This window comes from Lepidochelys kempii, chromosome 21, assembly GCF_965140265.1.
Source record: "Lepidochelys kempii isolate rLepKem1 chromosome 21, rLepKem1.hap2, whole genome shotgun sequence".
NCBI classification, from domain to species: Eukaryota; Metazoa; Chordata; order Testudines; family Cheloniidae; genus Lepidochelys; species Lepidochelys kempii.
In genome coordinates this window covers 37,725-46,808 of record NC_133276.1, presented here as the reverse complement: position 1 = coordinate 46,808, position 9,084 = coordinate 37,725, and the positions used below count along the sequence as shown (strand labels likewise).

Below are 9,084 nucleotides of genomic sequence, written 5' to 3'. Positions count from 1 at the left end.
GGGTCTGGCGGCCCCGGACATGACTTGCGGACCCCCCTGGAGTATCCTCATGGACCCCCAGTGGTCCACAGATCCCAGTTTAAGAACCGCTGTGCTAATTTATTTTCAGATGTAGTCCATTCCTGATTCTGTTAGGTGTAGGGCTGTCCTGGTCCTTGGATTTTGGAAGGTATGCTGTAGCCTGGTGGAATGGTCAGATCAGGTGCTCTGTCCTGGGTTTCTTTTTTGTTCAGTGACAGACCACTAAAGAAGCTGACTTAGTGCAACCAAAGTGCATTGTGTGATGGAGCTTCTTAAATTGTTTTCAGACCTTTCAAGTGTATAGTGTGGTGGGGAGGATGCTTGAAATGTGATTAGCTTGTCCTTGGAGCTGTGGTGTGGGTGGGAGAATTCCTCCCTGGCTTGGGTGTGCTCTGGTTATGGAGGCTTTTTCCTTCCTCTGGGTGAGGTGTGTCTTCTAGCAGAAGGTGACATGATGGTGTGTTGCTGAGGAATGACAAATCTGAGGAGCAGAACTGCAGCCCCAAGGGGGAGGACGACAGCAATATGAAGACAGATTCTGAGGCCAGGCTTAGCGAGTTATGTGACAGGAGATATGCTGAACAATGCTCGGGATTTGGGAGACAATCCGGGATGAGTCCAGAGATGGCTAGGGTTGGGTATCTGTGTCTGTAGCCCTTCTTTGCTCCGTCTCCAAGCTGGAGTTCTGTGGGGATAGGTTGTAGAGAGCTTAACCACAAAATAAAGTCATACTGTCCTACATGCTTGTGAGAGATTGATGATGTCACCAATCTCTCTTTAGCTGCTTTGTCAATGTCTACCTCTGTGTTCATAGTGTTTTTTCTGCCCTTGTAGTCCCTGTTGCATGGCTTGTTATAAAAAGATATATCAAGTGACAATATTAGCATTACAACGCCCATACCAAAATAGGAGAGTGTTTTCCTGGGGCATCTGCCAAGAGGGGTGGTGTCTATCCTGGCAAATGGCCAAGGCTGGAGCAGATGCTGCTGCAGGACATAGTACACCACAGGCTGAGGACAGAGGCGCCCAGGACAAGGCAAGAGCATAAGCTGCCACACCAAGGGCTGTGGGGCATGTGAGTACGGGTGGGGTAGCGGTAGTGGTCTCTGCACTAGCAAATATCCCAGTGCTAGAGAGGAAATCTACAAGTTTATCCTGGGCCTGCTGCTTTGTCTGAGGGGTAAGGATAGGTGTAACACGGGCTGAAGTGTCAGAGAGGAAACCTGGTGCAAACAGCTCAATGTGCATTAATACTTGAACGTCCTGTCTGTTAATGAATGTGGATGAGCAAAGTCTGGTTGTGTCTGTTTCTTCAAAATTGTGGAAGTGCGGCGGTTCAATGACAAGACAGCACAGACCTTTTAGCGAGCAAGCGGCTGGTCTGCTAACAGGCTTCTGCCTGTCAGCTTTCCACCTTCCCCTTTATTCTTTCTCTCCCCCCGCGCATTACATTCTCCAACAGATAAAAGGAATACACTGGCTTTGTTTAACATTCTATTTACCAGTTTCTATCTACCGCATTCCTTGCTCTCGGGCCTTGAGCCCAGTCCTGGGAGGCTTCCCACGATTCACGACATCTGGGCGAGATTCCAAGGTTGATGCCCTTGAAAGGAGCTGTGTGTGCACAGGTCCAGCACAACACTCCGGATGTACCCTGAATGTTGCCAAGCACATAAACCTTGTATGAATCCTACATCCCCTCCTTTTTTGTTTATTTGTGCTCGGCCATCTCATGGTAGCCATCAATTTGCTTTTGCAAGCCAATTAACTCCCGCACAGACAAGGTCATAACTCGTGGAGCCTGCCAGGGCGGGTCTCGACAAAGCCTTAACAAAAAGGAAATACATTGCACACAGCAACAGCAAAAAATGAGCTTAAGAAGGTAAAGTGTAATTGGCCGGGCCCCAATTAGCCATGCTAGAATACTGGGAAGAGAGGTTCGAGTAAGCAGCGAGCATCATCTCATTTCCAATTTCCTCAGGGTGATGACATACTGGAATAAGGCAGGTACCTAACAGTTCTTCAGCTGCTACAAAATCAGATAAACAAAAGTGGGTAACATTTGCTATTGAAGCGAATCTTTCCCATAGGTTATATGTCATTCGGGCTCGTAACGGAGAAAGTGCTCCCGAGCCAACCCCTACAGGAAATAGCAGGTACAAAAGGCATGCAATCAATACAGAATTAGCAATTCTGGGCAAGAATTGCCACAAATGAAGTCTCAGAAGTCTCTGGCTGTTGGTTTGCTGCCAGTCTTCGTTGAGCCGCGGCGACCAATGCTTTTACTGCTCCCCATGTCACGGGCTGGCTTGGGACGCTACACCTCCTCCATTTCCGTCCCGTCGTTGTCGACCCGGGAGGCACCGCGTTCTCCTCCAAGGTCAGCTGAAACTCCGGTATGGGGTTCGACAGCCCCTGGTGCCACGCCATGCTGTTTCAGTGCCGGTCGCACATACTGAGCCGGAACCCACAACGGTCCTGCAGGGAGAGCAACAGCAGCATATCCCCGACCCCAAGTAATTAGAGGCACTGGGCCCAACCATTGCGGATCAGGCAGCTGACGGTAATAGACACGCGGTCTTTCCAGTACCTCGGATTTGTGAAAATGCCGATCCGTGGGGGTCTGCTGATCTGCGTTCAGCGTTAAATTATTTAAAGTGAACAAAAGGATATGCAATTGTTGCTAAATGTCTCCTAAGGTTCGGAGACGCAGCTCCCCTTGTTTTAATTGTTTGTCGAGCAAGGTTTTTAGCGTGCGATTTGCACATTCAACAATGGCTTGGCCAGTGGAATTATAAGGGATCCCGTGTGTGAGACGGACGTCCCATTGGACACAAAAGGTGGAAAGGGCTGTGGAGCAGTAGGCTGGGGCATTATCTGTTTTTATCTGGCTCGGGCGACCCATAACAGCAAAACAGCCTAGCAAATGGTGAATAACTTTAGGAGTGGCTTCCCCACGCTGTGGGGTTGCCCAAAGGAATCCCGAATAGGTATCAATGGAAACATGTAAAAACTAATAGGGGCAGAATTGTGGCACATGAGTGACATCCATTTGCCACAGCTGATTCGCCGTGGCATCTCTGGAGTTAACGGCATAAAAAAAGGTAGGGGCAGCAGCGGCACAGTGGGGGCAGGAACGAACAATAGAACGTGCATGATCAGCAGGAATGTGAAACTGCCGGGCCAAAACAGAGGCAGACTGATGAAAAAAGGCATGGCTTTCAATGGGGTCAGAAAAAAGGGAATTTACCTCACCACGTAACGCGCGATCAGCGCGCGCATTGCCCTCAGTAAGCAGTCCAGGCAGAGGGGTATGACTGCGAATCTGAGCAACAAAATAAGGGAAATTACAAGTGGTGATGAGATACTGTAAGGACAAAAACAGGCGAAGAAGGTCCGCATCGACCTGAGGGGTAATAAGGGCAAGGGGTAAATGATCAATTACCTGATAAACATAATGCGTGTCCACGATCAAATTAAAGGGACAATCAGCAAAAAATTGAAAGGCCAAAATAACAGCAGCTAATTCCAAGGACTAGTAAAGCTCTCCAAGCGCTGTGCATGCAAATATTATTGTACAAGTGAATAAAGCACTTTCAGCTTTTCTAGGGGGAGGGGCCACTGGTCAATCCATACAGGCTCTAAGGATTGCCATACTAATGGTAATGCGGATGGCAAGGTGGGGGAGGGAGGATTTCGGGCCATTATATATTAATATCGAGGGTGGTGTCCAGCTTTGTAAGTAAGTCACGGCCCCAAATATTGAGGTGGACAGGGAGTACAAAAGGGTGGATTGTAGCAAGGGCATGGCCTCCTGGTTTAGAGACCATGACCCAAGACAGACTTTGGCACCCGGGTTTGCTACCCCCGATCCCCCACACCTCTTTAGAAGGAACTGTTGGCCAACCGACCGGCCACTCCGGATCATGAATCAGCGTAACATCAGCTCCAGTGTCCACCAGCCCTGTAAAAGGAACGTTATGTAAGAGAAGCGTTAACTGAGGTTTCGAGGGGCGGACCGACATTGTTAGAGCAACAAGTGGAGAGGACGTGCTGTGAGATGGCGACTGAGCCAGCGTCGATCCAAAGCCGCCTCTGCCCCGGGCTCGATCCTCTGCAGCTGGCACCTGATAGGGGACTAAAATCAATTGCGCAATTGACCGTCCACACAGGAGCGACTGCGGAAGATGTGTCCACACCTGAACCTTAATAACGCCGTTGTAATCGGCGTCAATGACCCCTGGGATGACAAAAAAGCCCTGTTTCCCAGCATGTGAGCAAGGGAGAACCAGACCCACAAATCCAGCAGGGAGAGGTCCTGTCACCTGGGTAGGTATGGCGCAAACCTCCCCCGGCAACTGAAAATCAGCGTCCTCCTGCATAATCAAATCAAGCCCTGCGCTTCCGGCAGTCGCCGCCTTCATGGAGTCTATGGGTTTTAAAGCAGAGGAACAGTTGTCTGAGTGGGAAACACCCCCGTTTGGCCCTGGGTTTGGGGGGAACCCGTCGCGCGGTTTCCCGACTCGCTACGACACTGATTAGCCCAGCGATAGCCCTTCCGACACTTGGGGCACTTCTTTGAGGGGCGGGCGGGCACCGCCGAGGAGCGGCACTCCCACTGAAAGTGACCCTCCTTACCACAGTGGTAACAACACTTCCCCTCCTTCCCGCTTTTCCGCAGGGCGGCAGCCAGAACTCCAGCCTTATGGGCTTGGGTGCCGATGTTTTGGCACGCCCGCAGCATGTCTGAGAGCTCTAGAATTCCAGAGGCTTGTGCAGCCTGGACAGCACGGCGGCAATCCTTGTTCGCATTTTCAACCTCCATTTTTAACAGGATCTCCTGAGCTGCCGCAGGGTTATCCACCTGTCGGAGGATAGCCTCCTGCAATCTGTTGGTAAAATCCATAAAGGACTCTGATGCACCCTGACGGATACTGGCAAAGCTTTTGATAGGCTTGCCTGAATCCGGGACCTTCCGGAAAGCATGCTGGGCGCACGTGGAAATAATGGGGAAGACGGCCCGAGGGAGTTGAGACTGCAGCTGGACAGTAGCAAATTGGCCCTCCCCTGCCAAGTGCTCAAAAATGATACCTTGCTCTCTATACACCTGGGCCTGGCATTCCGCCATTTGCCGAAATTCACTAAGCCAAATAACATACTGACTAGGTGTCAGCATCATGCGCAGCAGTGCCTTCCAGTCCTCAGGGACCAGGGAATACCCAGAACCTAGCCCTTCAATGACACCACGCACATACGTGCTGGTCAGACCAAACTCGCAAATCGCTTTCTTTACCTCTCTGATCACCGAGTAAGGCAAACTGACCCAGTTTGCAACCTGGTTGCCCTGGCCATCATCCTGCCAGGTCACCGGACAAACTGAGACCAGCTCAGCCAGCTCCTCTGCTGTAAGATCTGAGCGAGTCTTCGCTGCATGGACCATTTGTTGCACTAGCGAAAGCCGCTGAGCAGACGCGGACGACCCTCCGGGGGGCCCCGGAACATGGGGCACCACGGTGGGATGGTGATCACACACCGGCTCCGGTGGGGAAGGCCAGAGAGGCGGTGGTAATAGAGGCACTGGGGGCGAAGCAGGGGGAGGGATGGTTGCAGGAGCGGACGGGGGTGGCGGGATCGGCAGCCCCTCTGTTGGCGCGGGAGAGGGCCTTTCCGAGGCGACACGCTGTGTCACATTGCCAGGAGGGGGGATGGCTGCAGGAGCGGACGGGCGTGGCGAGATCACCAGCCTCACGAGGGAGGGCCTGTCCGAGGCGACACGCTGTATCGTGTCATGGCAGAGGTGCCAGGCATGTAGAGCCTGCACGGGTGCCCGAGGCTCTTTATGCAATGTCTGGCCCAACCGCTCCCAGTCCGCTAGCTTAAGGGTTCCAGCTTCAGGATACCACGGGCATTGGGCACTCACCTCCTGTAGCAGGAGAGTGAGTTCTCGAGTGGGGCAATCATGCTGAGCCTTACACAGCAAATACTGTAGCTCACTGTGGTGTTGCACTTGCAAAGCAGAGAGGGAGCTTCCCATACTTACCACAATGAAAAATACTCACCGGGATCCACGAAGCGGATGAGTGACGCGTCTGAAACCCTTGCCGGGTGAGGTGAGTGCTGAGGGCCCCATGTTGGGCGCCAGTTGCGGCGGTTCAATGACAAGACAGCACAGAGCTTTTAGCGAGCAAGTGGCTGGTCTGCTAACAGGCTTCTGCCTGTCAGCTTTCCACCTTCCCCTTTATTCTTTCTCTCCCCCCTTGCATTACATTCTCCAACAGATAAAAGGAATACACTGGCTTTGTTTAACATTCTTATTTACCAGTTTCTATCTACAGCATTCCTTGTTCTCGGGCCTTGAGCCCAGTCCTGGGAGGCTTCCCACGATTCATGACATCTGGGCAAGATTCCAAGGTTGATGCCCTTGAAAGGAGCTGTGTGTGCACAGGTCCAGCACAACACTCTGGGTGTACCCTGAATGTTGCCAAGCACATAAACCTTGTATGAATCCTACGTGGAAGTGCTGAGAGAATGTTTGCAGTGTTTCAGAGCTTAAATGAAAGCCTCTATAGCCTCTGTTAGGGAGGGGAAGGAGTCCTAATTAAATCGCCAATTTCCTTTGTATCCAAAGTATCCCAAAGCAGTTTGAAAGGGTGAGGGTTAAGAGGTGGCAGACCAGGTTATGGACTTCTTGCTCAGTAAGGGATAGTGTGCTAGATTTTATCAAAGAAGTGTGTTTCTGTTGCTCAGAGGTTACACCGTGTCTGTTTCTGTGGCATGGCTGGTATTCCTTGTGCTCTGCATGGGGTTAGGCTAAGGATTATGGGACACCGCATCCCTGTCAACAGGTTCCTTCATGTGCAAAGCAGGTTTGAACTGGATTTTCTGCATTCATCATATTTACGCCATGAACTATTTAATCTCATAACACACACAAGTTTAGGCTGTTAGTGCTCTTTGAAGATTTAAGCTGCTACTGCTTACCTCTAAACTCAGCACTAGCATGCTGGGCAAGGTATATCGTTTTTGTAGTTATTATAGGGCAGAATTCAGTTTGTCAAGAATTTAATCGGCAAAGCATTCTTTACAATGTTTCTAGAAGAGCACAATGGTGCTATAGGAAAGCAGATTGCAGACATTTAGAAATGTCGGGTTGGAAGGACCTTCAGGAGGTAACACAGTCTTTTTCTACTATGATGAAGAAGGAATAAGTATATCTAGACCATTCCTGGTAGACAAATACCTAACTTGTCATTATAAAGCTCCAGTGATGGGCATTTCACAACATCCTCACGCACGCTATTCTGGTGCTAACTACCTTTATAGTTAGAAAGTTTTCTGTTAATAGGTGAGTTCACTTTGCCTTGTTGGAAATCACCTGCTCTCCATGTCCACAGAGGCTAGGAGCACAAGTAATCAGCTGATCAGTGTCCTCTTTAGAAGAATCTTTTATATATTTGAAGACTTTCTGTATCCTCCCCTGAGCTGTCTTTTGTCTAGATTAAACCTTTCCCCTTTTGTCATAGGTCATGTTTTCTAAAGGTATGATTTTTTTTCTCTGTCTCATTTTGCACATTTTAAATCGTGTGTGATGCTTCTCAGGGATACACAGGGTTTGGAGAAAGCCTTGTATGTGCCTGTCTGGGGTCAGCTCCTTGCCTCTCCTAGCCCCAAGAAATAGAAGCACTTCATTTGCAGTCCGTGTGTGCTTTGCTGTCCTTGATGCAGTCTAGCAATAGGCATACTCCACACCCCAGGTGCTCTGAGTGTCTCTCTATAGTGTCCCAGGCCCTTATGTACTGGACAGTCACTGAATTACCAGGGCGGCCATTTACAAAGGAATTGTACACCCTAGTTTACTAGTTACAGGTTAGAGCACCTTTCTGCCTAATACACTGTACTTAGGTTTCTTTATAGAGGTTCATATGATAGCAGAGATTAGAGAAAGCAAGTATATTTACACAGAAATACTGGAAACAAACTTAAAGATTTACTGGACTTGGGTTTATGTAACTTGCAGTGTAGCCTCTAAACTCAACTCCTATTTGGCAACATATTTCTTACCCCAAAATTATTCTTACAACATTTTCCCATCCAGCTGGTTGAAATCTGTAGTTTGTCAGGCCAGGCCTGTGGGTTGCTTATCTTCCCCTCCTCTGCATCTACTAGACCAGTCTTTTGTTTTTCATCTCTAATGAAGGCTTTTCTCCTGCTGTGCCGTTCATGTTTAATTTGCCTCATGAGCATTTGAGTTATGCAAGGAAATAGATTCAGGTTGTAAGACAGACAATACACATACAGTAACTCCCCACTTAATGTCCTCTCGCTTAAAGTTGTTTCGATCTTACGTCCCTGCTCAATTACAGAATGTGCTCCATTTAAAGTTGTGCAATGCTTCGTTGTGCGAAGCTTGGTCCACAGCTGGCAGCTCCCCTATGCCCCCCCGCCCTCCCCCACAGTGCCTCTTGCCCGCCGGCAGGGATCAGCGCCTTCCCCCTCCTGCCTGCGGCAATCAGCTGGCCTGTGGCGTTTTGGAGGGAGGGGGGAGGAGTGAGGACTCGGCATGCAGGCTCCCCCTCCCTCCCCTGCCTCCTGAATGCTGCAAACCAGCTGATTGCCGCAGGCAGGAGGCAGGGGAGGGATGGGGGAGGAGTGAGGATGCGGCAGTGTGGCATAAAGCGGGGGGGGAAGAAGAGGCAGGTTAAGAGTGGGGGCTTGGGGGAAGGGGTGGAGTGGGTGGGCCAAGGGTTGAGCCCCCCGCCCCCGGTACTTGCAGAGTAGGGGAAGCTGCCGCTGCTGCTGCGCAACATGCTTCTCCTAGACTACAGCACCTTCAGCCTCCTTGCCTGCCTCATTGTCTCCAGTGCTAGTGGGCTGTGCCTGTGTGGGGTAAGGCGGGGGCATCTCCCAACTATAGTACTGTACTGTATGTACCGTATGTTTGTAAACACACAACACGTGCACACTACTCCCCCACCCCCAGTGATCCACTGTTGCTTTATGGCCCAATGGCCCTGCTCGGGAATAGGGTTCTACCCCAAGCGCTCGCGAGGCCACCAGCTGCCT

At 50.5% G+C, this 9,084-nt stretch overlaps 1 long non-coding RNA gene across 1 annotated transcript; it reads right to left on the bottom strand.

Annotated features, from left to right (window-relative positions):
• Positions 1-1,380: 1,380 nt before the first annotated feature.
• On the bottom strand, positions 1,381-6,164 carry LOC140901233 (uncharacterized). The gene is made up of 2 exons (XR_012155803.1): positions 6,081-6,164; positions 1,381-3,985 (listed from the first exon to the last, which is right to left on the bottom strand). It is a non-coding gene; the product is annotated as an uncharacterized lncRNA (long non-coding RNA).
• Positions 6,165-9,084: the final 2,920 nt, after the last annotated feature.